This window comes from Oncorhynchus nerka, linkage group LG27 (assembly GCF_034236695.1).
Source record: "Oncorhynchus nerka isolate Pitt River linkage group LG27, Oner_Uvic_2.0, whole genome shotgun sequence".
In the NCBI taxonomy this organism is placed as follows: Eukaryota; Metazoa; Chordata; class Actinopteri; order Salmoniformes; family Salmonidae; genus Oncorhynchus; species Oncorhynchus nerka.
This window is the reverse complement of record NC_088422.1, coordinates 31,328,722-31,344,448: the sequence shown is the minus strand read 5'-3', so window position 1 is coordinate 31,344,448 and position 15,727 is coordinate 31,328,722. Positions and strand designations below refer to the sequence as shown.

At 38.9% G+C, this 15,727-nt stretch overlaps 1 long non-coding RNA gene, 1 other non-coding gene and 1 pseudogene across 2 annotated transcripts; 1 reads left to right on the top strand and 2 right to left on the bottom strand.

Annotated features, from left to right (window-relative positions):
- LOC115111589 (anthrax toxin receptor 1-like) overlaps positions 1-7,986 on the bottom strand; it is a 51,493-nt pseudogene extending 43,507 nt beyond the window's left edge.
- Positions 7,987-9,118: 1,132 nt separating this feature from the next.
- Positions 9,119-12,404, bottom strand: LOC115111199 (uncharacterized). The gene is made up of 4 exons (XR_010461498.1): positions 12,291-12,404; positions 11,772-11,859; positions 9,625-9,733; positions 9,119-9,414 (listed from the first exon to the last, which is right to left on the bottom strand). It is a non-coding gene; the product is annotated as an uncharacterized LOC115111199 (transcript).
- A 440-nt stretch (positions 12,405-12,844) lies between these two features.
- Positions 12,845-15,114, top strand: LOC115111590 (uncharacterized). The gene is made up of 4 exons (XR_003860820.2): positions 12,845-12,946; positions 14,281-14,368; positions 14,483-14,588; positions 14,819-15,114. It is a non-coding gene; the product is annotated as an uncharacterized LOC115111590 (long non-coding RNA).
- The last annotated feature ends 613 nt before the right edge of the window (positions 15,115-15,727 follow it).

Below are 15,727 nucleotides of genomic sequence, written 5' to 3'. Positions count from 1 at the left end.
TTTCTTTTCTTTTCTTAGTTTTGTCTTGATTCAATAACAAATCTCACCAGATTGGGTCTGCTGGATGGTCGGGATTTCTACCTAAGGATTAGCTCTCTGACCTGTAACTCTGCAGTGAGATTGCCAAAATGATAGGGGAGTATAAGCCCATTAGGGGGGCTTATACTCCCCTCGAGGTTATGGGCGAAGGTGACCACAGATGGTATCTAGATGCATGGAAAATAATTTGGCCGAGAACAGTGTGAACCTCAATACCCCCTCTAATCGTCTGAAAAATCACAAAAATGGCATACAGTATCTCTGTCTTTCACCACTTCTACCGTGAGAGTCCGAGCCAGCAACCTGTACCCAGCATCCAGAAGCTATCAACTGCCTTTTCTCTCATGTTTTTTCTCTCAGGAGTGCAACATGGGTCTATGTGGAGTGAGCATGGAAAGAGGTCCCGTTCAAACGTCTCACATGCTGCTGGTGTACTGGTAGTAAAATGGACAAAGACATATACTGCAAGGTCCGTTATCAAGGGTCATCCACTTTGAACATGTGCCATTAAAAGGACAAACTGAAACACTATCTGAAGAACATGCAAAACTGCCAGGAAAGGAAGGATGAGTGCCGGGGACGGAGGGGGTTGGTCAACCGTGCCCACAATTGTAGTTCTGTCTATGAGCTGTTCTTGTCTATTGATGTTCAGTATTATCATGTTTTGTGTGGACCCCAGGAAGAGTAGCTGCTGCTTTTGCAATAGCTAATGGGGATTCTAATAAAATACCTAATTGATTTAGGCTTATTCAAAATTGTTTATTTGGGATATCAGGTTGATTGTGGAGGTCTGCAGACTGCGAAACGTATACTAATTTAGACTAAGAATGCATTAAAATACCAATCTGTCATTACCACCACAAGTGATGAGGAAAGTGAGGGTCTTTCTTAGCAAGGTTGGTGTAAAACAATTATAACATTATGTTCTCGCTCTCTTCCCTTCTCTTCCCTCCCTGGCTGGTAAGTTTTCTGCTCTTCCAGAGGATTGTGAAACTAATGAGCTGCCAACTCTGGATGAGCCCCCATTTCCTGCTGTAGATAAGGACGATGAAGGTTGTTTTCTTTTAGGTTGAGGGTAAGGTCATCACCCAGACCTTGTTTTGAGAACAAGAATGAAAGATCTCAGTTATAAGGTCTCAGCTTAGAGAAGCCTTGTGAGGTATTGGTCTGTCACATGTTATGAACCAGTATTGGTTGGTCACATGAATGAAAGAAAAGGGTAATGATTAATTATGCAAATATAACTTGTCAGCTTATGTATGCGTATGTAACGTATGTATATAAGACAACTGCTGGGACTGCCCAGGCAGAGCTCCTGATTGACATGTGTACTTGTTACGAGAATTCTCAATGTTCATAACCCAATTCAATTAAACTACGCAGTCTGCAACCCAGAATTTGTAAGATACTGGTTGAAATGAAACAGACGGAGGCCCAGCTACGATAGTCAAAATGTTTATTCACGAGAGCGCTGGTTCGTTGTACAAAACCATTCATTTTATACTAGCTCCTTACACACAGACTCCTTACGCACACAAACAGAAGGTATCCTACGCACACTGTTCCACTACCCAGCCGACAAAGATTAGGGGAGGCCGTGAGAATCCCTCCCCGTCCTCCCACAAGATAGAGAGACCGTGGGAAGTACTTCCCATCATTTCCCCAATCTCTCAGAGGCCCCTAGCCAGGTCGGCACCGAATTCTGCTAAGACAGCCTGTGTTTAAGTTACTATAAAGACATATTGTACAGATCTACTGCTTTACCCTAATTCTGACTAAAACACATTTATTATAATTTATTATAATTTCACTGACTAAAAATACACCCATCATTAATAATAATTTTATGATTCTAATCAATTTCATACCATATGATTTCAGGGTGGAATATTCTAATCATTCATTTAAACATAAATTCCATCAACAATCCACCCTTAATGACTAAATAATACACACTGATACCTCAAATACTATGTAGAAACAAATGGTGTACAAGAATAATTCAAACCAATACATGTGCAGTATATCAGGGTTCTCTACACAAAATTCTAAAAATAGGTCACCAGGTAAGAATGCCCTATGGGAATTTTTTAAATCAACACCTAAACTACACAAAAACAATAATATATTTATGAATGTAGCTCGAGCGTCAATTCCCCATAATTCGCGAATAAAGATTTACTGACCTTGTCTCGTAGACTGGGAAAAGCAATGGTGCATTGAGTTGGTTGGAACCTCTCCAGCACGCTGACAATAAACATGATTAATTTTAGATCAACTTCAAGAGTCCCTGTGTAAGTATTTCCATTTCTCAACCTTCCCACAACTTTCTGGGAATGGTGCAGGATAATTGAGCACTTTTAAGGAACTTAAAACATTTTTGGGGGTGGTATTATTACTTTAAAAGAACGTTTCCTAAATGTAAATATGTTTGCATTTCATTTCAATTTTGATAATGTTCTTGGAACATTCTCCAACTTGTCTGACATTGGGAAACAACGGTCTGTGGGAATTTCAATAGTTCAGCATAATGTTTCCTCCAGGTTTCCTCATGGTTCTTTTTCAAATACTGTCCTCAAATTGTTCCAAGAATGTTTCTTAACAATGTTCTTCTGTTGGAATTTCAGTACCTCAGCATAAAGTTTCCTACAGGTTTGGGAGGGTCCAGCCTTCCATTAAGATTAGAAACTTGGTCTGGTTTAGTCTTAACCATATGGATGTGGTAACACATCATTCCAAGATCAAAAGACCTATCCGGGGCCCTCAAAATAAAGATAATTGATTATCAGGAGTCTGGGAGGGGGTTACAAATCCATTTCCAAGCAATTCAAAGTGCATCATTCCACTGTCCAACGGTCATCTACAAATGGAGAAAATGTCAGGCCACTGGCAATCTACCTAGGACAGGTCATCCCACCAAATTCAGCCCAAGAGCTGATCAAAAGATGTCATAGAAGTCTTTAAAAACACAGGGTAACATGAAGGGATCAACATGCCTCTCTTACCACAAACAATGTGCATGAGTCAACTGTCGGAAAGGGACTTGGCCTACATGGGAGGTCAGGAAGGAAGAAGCCTCTGCTCTCAAAAAAGAATACCAAGACACGACTGACGTTTGCCAGACAACACCTGGGTAAAGACTGAAACTACTGGAGCAATGTGCTTGGCACAGATGAGTCATAAGGGTAGTTGTTTAGCCACAATGCCAGATGCCATGTTTGGCGAAAACAAAATACTGCCTTCGAACAGAAGAACCTCATACCAACCGTAAAGATTGGAGGCGGTGGCATTATGGTTTGGGGCTGCTTTGCTGCCTCAGGGCCTGGCCAACTTGCCATAATTGAGTCAACCAAGATGTCAACATTGTACCAGAGAATTCTTGAGGAAAAGGTGAGGCCATCTGTCAAATAGATGAAGCTGAACCGAACATGGATATTGCAACAGGACAATGATCCAAAACACAAAAGCAAAGCTTCAACAGAATTGTTCAAAAATAATAAATGGAGGGTTATGGAATGGCCGAGTCAAAGCCCAGATCTCAATCCTGTCAAAATTCTATGGGGAGACTTGCATGCAAGAAAGCCCTTAAATATGACAGTTGAAGCAGTACTGTAAAGAATAGGCAAAATGTCCCTGAGTCGATGTAAGAGACTGATACAGTTCCAAGAAACGGCTACATTGAGTTATTTCAGCCAAAGGGGGCAACAAGCTATTGAAGCTAAGGGTGCACTTGTTTTTTCCGCAGTATGGAATTGCATTTCTGTAGATTTGATGAATGAATGATTGCAAAGTATAATCTTTCAGTGTCATTTGTTAAAGGAAAACTAATTTATCTGTCAATAGTGTTGAAGTGAAGATTACATAGCCACCTGTCCAAATATGTACAAAAAAATACAACTTTCCAGGGAGTGTACTTGCTTTTTCACATGACTGTATTTAAAGTCATGTTTTCAAATTGTTCAGAGGATACCACTTTAGTAACATTCTAAGTATGTTATTTAAAAATATTATTTGAAAGCGCATACATTCCATTCTCGGCATCAACAAAACTCTCTATCCTCTATTTTGTTAAGTGTGTTCAGGTGTGTTGGCCTCCCCCATTAATTGGCCACACCTGATCTTAATTAGTGCTTGTTTCCATCCTGTTAGCACAGTGTACTAAGTCCATGGATAGAGAAAAGAGATTATCGGTTTGAATCTCACTGGTGCCGTATCACAATAAAAAAAATGTGTTTGCATGATTAATTTCCATGTGTTTTATCTGTGCTTGGAATTTAAAAGGGTTAACCCAATTTAAGCTAGCAGTTTTATTAACAGTCTTATTGAAACATTTTAAGGAAGTTATTAAAAAAACCTTCCAAATAATCTATCATTTCTGTTCTCAGATTGTTCATAAAACCTCACAGGAAAACAGTCAAGGAACCAGAGTATAACGTTCTCAGAACCTCCCTACAACCTAAAAAAAATGTTTTATCAGAAAAGGCTATATTTTCACTTCCGTTCCCAAAACCAAAAACGTGTGTTCACACAACATCCAAGGAACTAAATGTGCTAGCTGGGTTCTTAGCAAAGAGCAATTTCTCAAGCAATAATTTTGCTAGGACTGTCTGGTAGTGGTCTGAGTTGGGAGGGGAAAACTGAAAACTAGCTGTTATTGGCAGACAGGTTTGGAACTCTTTCTTTTTGGTCTCTTAGTGTAATTTACCGCCTGATAATGTCACCAGGCAGGCCAAAACTCCATCCCACCAAAACAGGCTGAAATTTCAGGCAATCTTTTCAAGCAGCTTACACTAAAAAGGAATTATCATAATTTCACAGTAGTATTATTCCAAACTCATAGTGTGTAAATGTATATAAAAATATGAAAATCACATTTTTGACTGCAAATGATCATAGAGAAGAAAACTCACAAAACATTTCTCTCCATCAAATTGCCAGATGGTAGGTTAGATACTCTTTCATTCTGTCTGTGTGTTTGTCATTGTTTTAATTCCTGTCTTTTACTCCTCTCTTCTTATTTCACTGCCCTATTATCTCTTTTTCCATTGTTAACAGGATACAAGTCTCAGCACAGACAGCGCAGCCAAAAGGCTGAAACATTGAAACATCTGGACCTAATGGAAAAAGGGTTCTGCAGACACAGAGGAGTCATGAACAGACAGAGAATGAAGGACAGTTGGTAAAAAGGGGAGGGATATCAATTCAAACAAAGGAAGAGCAGGTAGAAGAGCGCAGCAGAGGAATGACTACAACAGAATTAGGGGGACAGCAAGTACAAATACAAGCGGATGCACAGAGTAACAGTGCTGGGTGTCTAATATTCTTGTTGTATTCACATGTATTCTTCTGTTAGCTAAAACAATGTGCACACACACACAAAGCAGTAGGTAGTGTATGTAAATGTTCATCATACTCTCTACATCTGTCTTTTGGATCCTACAATTCCATATCTGTCTGAAGTTCCACTTAGCTAAATGTTGTGCCACCACAGAAATGTCTGCCTAGAGTTGCATTCTGATTTAAGGGGAAAATTGAAAATCAATCATCCAAGAGTAAGAGACTTTTTAAACAATTGAAGAGGGAAAGGCAGGCCCAAATGAAAGAGGAAGAAGCTGAAGCCTGCTCTTCCACATTAGACAGAGAATCATCCAAACAATAAGTTATAGTTTTAAAGTATTGAAGTCCAGAAGGTAGCAACATCTATTAGAACCAGATGACGCTCCATTTGTTTACCCAATCTTTAGGTCTGTCTCGTCTTTGCTCACAATAATCAGGCCTTTCTAGTGGGGGTTAAGGAAACCAATATGTCATTTGGTTGAACTAACACTACTGTAGAAGTGACAGGGAAACTCCACTGAATTTGAGAACCTCAGAGTAGCATAAATGATTGATACAATCCAATGATTGTAGTTGGATTAGCTAAATTCAGCCTCTTTGCCCAACTGTAGTAAAGCATGGAGAATTTTTTCTTGTTAATTTGACTGTTGTGATTCAACTGGAGCTCAGACTGCACAACTTATACATGTTTACTGTATGTGACAGATGGAGTATCAAATGTGCCACTGTTCACCAGCAATCTATCATGGACCATAAAGGGTGGCCTGAGGACTTTACAAGAAAGCATCTGCTCACGTCATTCATCCCGGCCCAAAGGGGAATTCCACTGGCCTTTTACCCATGCTTACCAAAAATTCACAAGAGACAAATACAGATAGTTGGACCAAATGCTCGATCATTGTCCCACCATCATACTCACCTTGTATAAGATACTGGTTGTCAAAGATACAGGTGTCAGGATAGTGTATTGGAGGTGAAGTCAAGTGCAGGAGAGCAAATATTATGAACAGGCACACTTTTATTATAGTTCCAAAAACAAGAGCACTACATGAAACAAACAGACCATAAAAGTAGAACGCGTAAATGAACACTACCTAAAATGAAAACAATTACACACAAAACATGATGGGAAACAGAGGGTTAAATACAAGTAGCTTAATTGGGGAAATGTAAACCAGGTGTGTATGGAAACAAGACAAGACAAATGGATATATGAAAAATGGAGCGGCGATGGCTAGTGTAGTGTCTTAACACTTAATACTTATTTATGTAATAAGAAAGACTCGGAATACAAGCAATTGAACTGGAGCTTCACATTTACTCAAACTAGTTAGTACCAGAATAACATAGAACAATACTGCGCATGACCAAGGGTGCTCCATCCTTAAAGGGGACATCAGTAATTAACAGAACATAACAGCTAGAAAGCCGGTGATGCCGAACGCCGCCCGAACAAGGAGAGGAGCTGACTTCAGCAGAAGTCGTGACAACAGGAACCAAAAATATATTTTTCCCCCATTAGGTTATATTACATCTCTAGTCAGACTGCATTCAACATTGTATAAAGTATACATAAATATAGCAATTATGTAATATCAGATTGCTTATTTGACAAGTGTAATAACCATTGAGAAAACGCTTGTGATATTTTCATGGGCATTATTACCAGCATATGGCAAAATAAAATGTAAATTGCTGCATATGGCCCCAGGGGGCATGATAATAACAATAACATTCCTGAACGTGTCTAAGTATGACATCATGACAGAATTTGAAAACACTGAGACTGGCAACGACAGATGTGACAACGAGATGTTTCTGCAAATTAAACATTAATTGTGCTTTGGTAAAATATGAAATAAGATGGTCACTATCTACCTACCCTTAAAGTCGAAGTTCACAGATTTTACAAGGTGCACTCAACAACCAACAGTTCCCCAACTGAACTCTGCCCCCAATAGACATGACAAGCAGCAAAGGTGAGGTGGAAATAGAAGGTTGAATGACAAACTCACTTGTCCAGAACGAAGTAGAGGTCAAAGCCCCCGAAGCAGGATGGTTCACCCTGACTTCTGTCCTGGTTGTGCCAAGCGTTACCAGCTGTCAGCACCACCAGCGCACTTACAGCACCAAGCAGCACTGGTAACCAGGAGCCTCTGCACCCATATAAATACATGATTCCAGTTTGGAGGAGCAATTTCACAGGAAAGGAAGATTAACACCACCTTGGAAAACAAGTGGAGAGAAAAGGATTCCTTATTTCTGTATCTTCATCCAATATTCTTCAGCATTGAACATAACTAATCCAAAAGGGTGAAGTGGAAGGCAGAGAATGCACTGATGCTATGAATCCAGTCTGTCTCAATTGAGTCAGGAGGCTCTCATCACTGGCTCGGGGACAAGCACAGGCTACACACACATGCACTGAGCCTCACAGCAGCACACTCCTCTTATCTCGCCTTTTTCTTTTGCTCTTTTCATACTGTTGGGAAGTAGGACAGTGGAAGTGTATTCCAGGCAGCTCCAGAGAAACCTTTGTAATTGTGTCTAACTTAAAGCCTCCTTCCACGACTCCCTGACTTTCTTTTCCTTTTTTCTCATGTTTGAGGCAATAATGAAGACAGAGGTGAGAGAAAGACAAACTATCCCCTTCTACTGCCATCTAGTGGTGCCAATCACTACCAGGAGCTCATAAGATCAAATCAAATCTAATTGTATTTGACACATACACTAAATACAACAGGTGTAGACTTTACCATTAAATGTTTAGTGTTAAGTCTACAACTGTTGTATTCAGTGCATGTGACAAATACAGTTTTATTTTATATTCTCCTGGTATGGAACATTGTCATACTGACTGTCACCACTAGATGGCTTGTTTGTCTTTCTGAGAGTTTCAGTCTGTTTACCTGAGTGAGTATACTATAAACCAGTATAAATATACTGATTTTAACTTTTTAATGTGTAGAAAGATAACCTTGAAATGGGCATGGTCTAATTGATTTAACAAACGAAAAGACATTTAATAAATCTTAAAATCAATTGTTATTTCTGGTTGCTATGTAGTAAACCCTTCTAAACTTCAAACCTGTTACATTCTGTTTCTTCTGCATTGGGAATAGATTAACTAAAAATATCCTAACCACAAAACAAATATGTCAATGACCTGAAACAAACACTGTCAGTAAATGTTGTGTAAACTTTTGGGGAAATTTGAATGAAAGCCTGCAAATAGCTATTTTAAGTCGTTTATTTACTGGCTTAAACTAGACCTTACAAAAACTCTCTCACATCTTTGTGTATTGATATTTTTTATCAAAGTTAGCTGGCTAACTCATTGATTATGCTTTGTAGTAAACCCCTCTGGACTTCAAACCTGTTATGTTCAGTTTCTTCTTAATTGGGAATAGATTAACTAAACATTTCATAACCACAAAACAAATAAGTCAATGACCTGAAACAAACACTGTCAGTAAATGGTGTGTGTGGAATTAAGGGGGACATCTGCATTTAAGGTCCATTATGCAACGGTGCAACACTGCAAATAGCCATTTTAAGTTGTTTATTTACTGGCTTAAACTAGACCTTACAAAAACACTCTCACATCTTTGTGTATTGATATTTTCCCGGCAGTAAATGACAGTTAACATCTATCATGACGTTCTTGAAGTAAATAAAGTATGGACACCCTAAGGTGAGGTGCTGAGTAACAGAGGATGATCTTTACAAATGAAACAGAAAGTTGCACACTAACACGTATCTTTATTTTTAATTTGTATCATGATGTTTATACCATTTCATTTCAACCAATCCAATTCGTCAGACACCAGAACATTCACATTTGACACAAAGTAAGCTGACAACATATTTTCTTCATTGTATACTGAGAACACAGTGAAGTAAACAATTCACTTCCCCACAGAGCCAAAGATAGGGCATGAAATGGAGGGATCACTCTTCTTAACCACCTTGAATTCACATGCCTTTTGGTCCCACTCCTTCATGCAATCATCAGGAAAATCTACGGGAGTTGCATACCTGCAATCAAACAATCAACAAATATGTTTGTTGTGTAAATCAATAGAATTTCACTCATCCAGTCTATTAATAAACCCCTGAGAAACCGTGTGTGGATATTTTGAGAAGATAACAATGGGCAGTATATTCTTTTAGTGTGATAGATACAGACTGGGAAGGCTGAGGGCTACATAGACCATGCATTTTGTAGGTGATAGTATAAAGTTGTACCCCGAGCAGCATGAATTACAAGTGCAGTCCATGCAATCACTGTTCCTCCAGCGGGAACCAATAGGATGCCATGTCTCATCTTTGTCATCACGACAATGGGTGATCATGCCTAAACAAGAAAATAGTATAGCATACTGTATATGTTTATTGCCTTTTTCAATGTACATGTGTATTTGATGTAGCCTGCGCATCATTCTTTTTAGCCAACATTCCACTCCTTAGCAATCCTGTTATTTGCAAAGAGACTGGCCTTTCTTTAATCTTCAAATATCACCATTCTGTCATTAATGAGCTCGAGGAGATCAGGGGATTTGATTCTGATTTGGTAACCCCCATAGCTATCATCAATCATAAAGTTATGCAAATTGGAACTCTATCTCTATTTTTCTCCACAGATGTATGTTCCAGTGTTGGTGTATGGTTGCTAAGCAACCATTTTTGTTGTCCAGACAAAAACCAGTCTATCAAAAATTGCTAGCTCAAGTCTATATTCTCAAATGGAATATACTGAACACAAATATAAACGCACCATGTGAAGTGTTGGTCCCATGTTTCCTGAGCTGAAGTAAAAGATCCCAGGAATTTTCTATAAGCACAAAAGCTAATTTCTCTCCAATTTTGTGCACAAATCTGTTTACATCCCTAATGAGCATTTCTCATTTGCCAAAATAATCCATCACCTGACAGGTGTAGCATGTCAAGAAGTTGATTAAACAGCATGATCATTACACAGGTGCACCTTGTGCTGGGGACAATAAAAGGCCCCTCTGCAAGGTGCAGTTCTGTCACAACACAATGCCACATATGTCTCAAGTTTTGAGGGAGCATGCTATTGGCATGCTGACTGCAGTAATGTCCTACAGAGCTGTTGCCAGATAATTGAAGGTTCATTTCTCTACCAGGTCGTATGCTGCATCAGATGACCTGGCCTCCACAATCACACAACCTCAACCCAATTGAGATGGTTTGGGATGAATTGGACCACAAAGGGAAGGAAAAGCAGCCAACAAGTGCTCAGCATATGTGGGAACTCCTTCAAGACTGTTGGAAAAGCATTCCAGGTGAAGCTGGTTGAGAGAATGCCAAGAGTGTGCAAAGCTGTCATCAAGGCAAAGGGTGGCTACTTTTAAGAATACACATTTTTGGTTACAACATGATTCCATATGTGTTATTTCATAGTTTTGATGGCTTCAGTATTATTCTACAATGTAGAAAATAATACAAAATAAAGAAAAACCCTTGAATGAGTAGGTATGTCCAAACTTTGACTTGTACTGTATATTTTAGGAACTTACTAAACTTACTATTGAAAGTAAGAATAGTAGAATACACCAGGTGTAATTTCGAAATTTAGTTGTGTATCAGCACTTTTTGTCTTGTTATTTCAGTCACAGACAGTCACTCAATTAGCCATGTCAGCTAACAATTTTTAGATTGGTAGTTAGTCTAATCAGCCATCTTAACTTGTAGTAATCATGGCCAAATCCTGACTGGGGACGCATTGATTTTGTTAGTCATTTTCACTCAGATATCATATTAACATGGATACAAAATGTGTAGAATTGCAGGAAATTATCTTTGAAACTGCTAAAAATGCTCTCAACCGCCAGAAAATGTGTTGTAAAACTGAAAAAAACGTCTCTCTGCCCAATTGCAAAATTAGTATAATTGCATTGTTATAAAATTGCTACGTTTTTTTCTCCCACACATGGTAAAATGTGTAGAATTGCAGAAAACGTACTTTATTCCCCATGGCAAAATTTGTACAGTTGCAGGAAATTAGCTTTAAAAACCCCAAAAGGCTAGAGACGGCCCTGGCATTGATTTTAAGCCTCAAAATACAACAACTTGCTTAGCTAACCGCTAAATGTTTATTTTATTTTATTTGTTATAATTCTAATTCTATTTTTGAGGCTCCACATGTTGTCATGGAATATATGAATGTTATTTCCAACAACCAAATAGCAACTCTGTCGGAAATCCAGCTGCATATTGAACGTTGAGATTGCCGAAAGGCCAGTCTCTTTGGCAAATAACAGGAGTGGAATGTTAGCTAAAAAGACTGGTAACCAGACTATATATATTGTGTGTGTGCATGTGTATGTGAGTGAGAGAGAGAGGGGGGGGGTAATAGTATTTTTCTTTACCTGGCTTCGAGGTCATAGGCTTCATGTAGCAAAAAGCATGGAACAGTGGAAGCAGCACACACAGGATTAAGGCTAGAGCCAAGGACTTCTTCACAGGGAGAAGAAAGGGAAACATATGTTATTGAGGGGAATAAACAGCCATTGGCCTAGCGTTGAACCTTCAAAACAATTCTAGATAAACTACTATCAAAACCAAACTGACACATTTCTACATTTTGAGCTTATCATTGACCCTACCCTAGGTTATAAAATAACGTAATATTTGTACAATGCCCTCCTCTACTATCCATTCCGACTTAAAACACATATGTGGGGGGTGTTCAAAAGATTCATTTTGCCAGCATTATTTATTATGTCCACATTGTGATAAAATGATCAAATGTGCAACTGAAACCCCATCACCTATTTGTCATTAGGAGTTAGAACAACACAGCTTCATCAACCAAATTCAAGGACGGTTCCAGCTCCTCCAAATTCCTACTAACTTGTACATATCATGCCAAATTTTAAGAAACTTACCATGATTCACAAGAATGTAGACTGGATACTAAGGTAATTCTAGGGATCTTTCAGGGTAGAGAACACAGGCTTGTGGGTCTTTTGGAAGTAGCTTACCTTTGGAATTCAACAAGGGCTGGGTCAAACACTGTCAGTAAATGGTGCACGTGACTTTCGGTAAATCAGAATTTAAGGTCCTCTACGCAACAAAGCAACGTATAAGTAGCCCTTAGTGTGTATGATGTTCAGTTATAAAATTAATTCAGAGAAAAAATATATAAAAATATCTAATTTATTGGACATATTTTGAAGCTATGAAGTTCCTTGTTTACTGGCTCAACCCAGACTTTACAAACACACACAAACGTTTTGTTCTTCTATCCTCATGGGGACCTAAAATGTATTTCCATTCAAACTTCTACTCCTATTAATCCTAAACCTAACCCTTACCCTAATCTTAACCCCTAACCCTAACCCTAAACCTAACTCCTAACCCTAGCCCTGAACCTAACAAAGCATGTTTGTCACTTTTGTTTACTCTTTCCCCATCCCCACCCCTTTATTTAATTCTAAAGTTGGGCTACTTCCAAAATACCCCTTATTTAAAAGCATGTACTTCCCTACAAGAACTCCAGTAGAATTCCATTACAATCCAGTCTACATTGGTGTGAATCATGGTAGGTAATTTTGCATGTTACGTTTTCAGGATATTGAAGGTGAAGGCCTTATATTTGGTTGATTTTCCATGATATGTAACAACACCAGAAGCTGTGTTCCTGCTAATTTACTGTAATTTACTGTAACTCCAGTAACATACAGTGCATTCGGGAAGTATTCAGACCCCTTGAGTTTTTTTAAACATAAGTATTCAGACCCTTTACTCAGTACTTTGTTGAAGCACATTTGGCAACGATTACAGCAACGGGTCTTCTTGGGTATGACGGTACAATCTTGGCACAACTGTATTTGGGGTTTATCCCATTCTCTGCAGATCCTCTCAAGCTCTCTTAGGTTGATGGGGAGCATTGCTGCACAGCTATTTTCAGGTCTCTCCAGAGATGTTCGATCGGGTTCAATTCCGGGCTCTATCTGGGCCACTCAAGGACATTCAGACTTGTCCTGAAGCCACTCCTGCATTGTCTTGGCTGTGTGCTTGGGGTCGTTGTCCTCTTAGAAGATGAACCATCACCCCAGTCTGAGCGCTCTGGAGCAGGTTTTCATCAAGGATCTCTCTGTACTTTGCTCTGTTCATATTTCCCTCGACCCTGGCTAGTCTCCCAGTCCATGCCACTGAAAAACATCCCCACAGCATGATGCTGCCACCACCATGGTTCACCGTAGGGATGGGGCCTGGTTTCCTCCAGACGTGACACTTGAAATTCAAGAGTTTAATCTTGGGTTCATCAAACCAGATAATCTTGTTTCTTTAGGTGTCTTTTGGCAAACTCCAAGCAGGCTGTCATATGTATTTTACTGAAGAGTGGCTTCCATCTGGCCACTCTACCACAAAGGCCTGATTGGTGGAGTGCTGCAGAGATGGTTGTCCTTCTGGATGGTTCTCCCATCTCCAAAGAGGAATTATGGGGTATTGTGTGTAGATTGATGATGGAAAAAAAAGATTTGATCAATTTTAGAAAAAGCTGGTAACGTAACCAAATGTGTAAATGTCAAAGGGTCTGAATACTTTCCGAATGCACTGCAAGTAGCCTAATGGGGTTTCATTTTGATATGATAATGTGGACATAAAAATAAATACTGCAAAATCACCTTTGTTTGAGTCTGAATGGATGTTGGATTTAAACGACACCATAGAGAAAAGACATCGGAAAAATAAAGTTACCGGTATTTATTTTCTAGAGTAGGGTGAATTAACTATTATTTTAACATGTTTAAATGTGTCAGTTCCCTTTTCTAGTTCTTTATCTTCAATGTTTTGAAGGTTCAACTGTAGACCAATGGCTTGTTTATTCCCCTCAATAACATACGTTTTCCCTCCCTTCTCCCTGTGAAGAGGTCCTTGGCCCTAGCTTTAATTCTGTGTGCACTACTTCCACTGTTCCATGCTTATTGCTACAGGAAAGCTGTGACTTCTGACCCGGGTAAAGTAAAAGACTAAGCTAACCACCTTCATAAACACCATTTTTTTAAATTACGCTAGTACATTGAAAAATACAACAAACCGACACAATATGTTAAATTGTTTTCTTGTTCAGGCAAAACCCATTGTCGTGACGACAAGGACAAGACATGGCATCCTGCTGGTTCCCGCTGGAGGAACAGTGATTGCATGGACTGTGATTGTTTAAAATGCTGCCAGGGGTAAGTACAGTAAACACAGCCTTATTCTAGCACCCACCAAATGCATGGTCTATGTAGCCCTCAGCCTTCCCAGTCTGTATCTATCACACTAAAGGAATATTACAACCCATTGTTATCTTCTCAAAATATCCACACAAGCTTTCTCAGGGGATTATTAATAGACTGGGCGAGTGAAATTCTATTGATTTACACAACAAAATGATTTGCTGATGTTGATTGTTTGATTGCAGGTATGCAACTCCCATAGCTTTTCCTGATGATTGCATGAAGGAGTGGGACCAAAAGGCATGTGAATTCAAGGTGGTTAAGAAGAGTGATCCCTCCATTTCATGCCCTATCTTTGGCTCTGTGGGGAAGTGAATTGTTTACTTCACTGTGTTCTCAGTATACAATGAAGAAAATATGTTGTCAGCTTACTTTGTGTCAAATGTGAATGTTCTGGTGTTTGACTAATTGGGTTGGTTGAAATGAAATGTTAAAAACATCATGATACAAATAAAAAATAAAGATACGTGTTAGTGTGCAACTTTCTGTTTCATTTGTAAAGATCATCCTCTGTTACTCAGCACCTCACCTTAGGGTGTCCATACTTTATTTACTTCAAGAACGTCATGATAGATGTTAACTGTCATTTACTGCCGGAAAAATATCAATACACAAAGATGTGAGAGTGTTTTTGTAAGGTCTAGTTTAAGCCAGTAAATAAACAACTTAAAATGGCTATTTGCAGTGTTGCACCGTTGCATAATGGACCTTAAATGCAGATGTCCCCCTTAATTCCACACACACCATTTACTGACAGTGTTTGTTTCAGGTCATTGACTTATTTGTTTTGTGGTTATGAAATGTTTAGTTAATCTATTCCCAATTAAGAAGAAACTGAACATAACAGGTTTGAAGTCCAGAGGGGTTTACTACAAAGCATAATCAATGAGTTAGCCAGCTAACTTTGATAAGCAACCAGAAATTACAATTGATTTAATTGATTAAAAAAGCTAAAGGTACATGTCGTTTCGTTTGTTAAATCAGTTAGACCATTACAAGCCTATCTTTCTACACAATAAAAATGTATTCAGTATATTTACGCAAGTTAGCTGGCTAACACCTTTATGCTGGTTTATAGTATACTCACTCCTCAG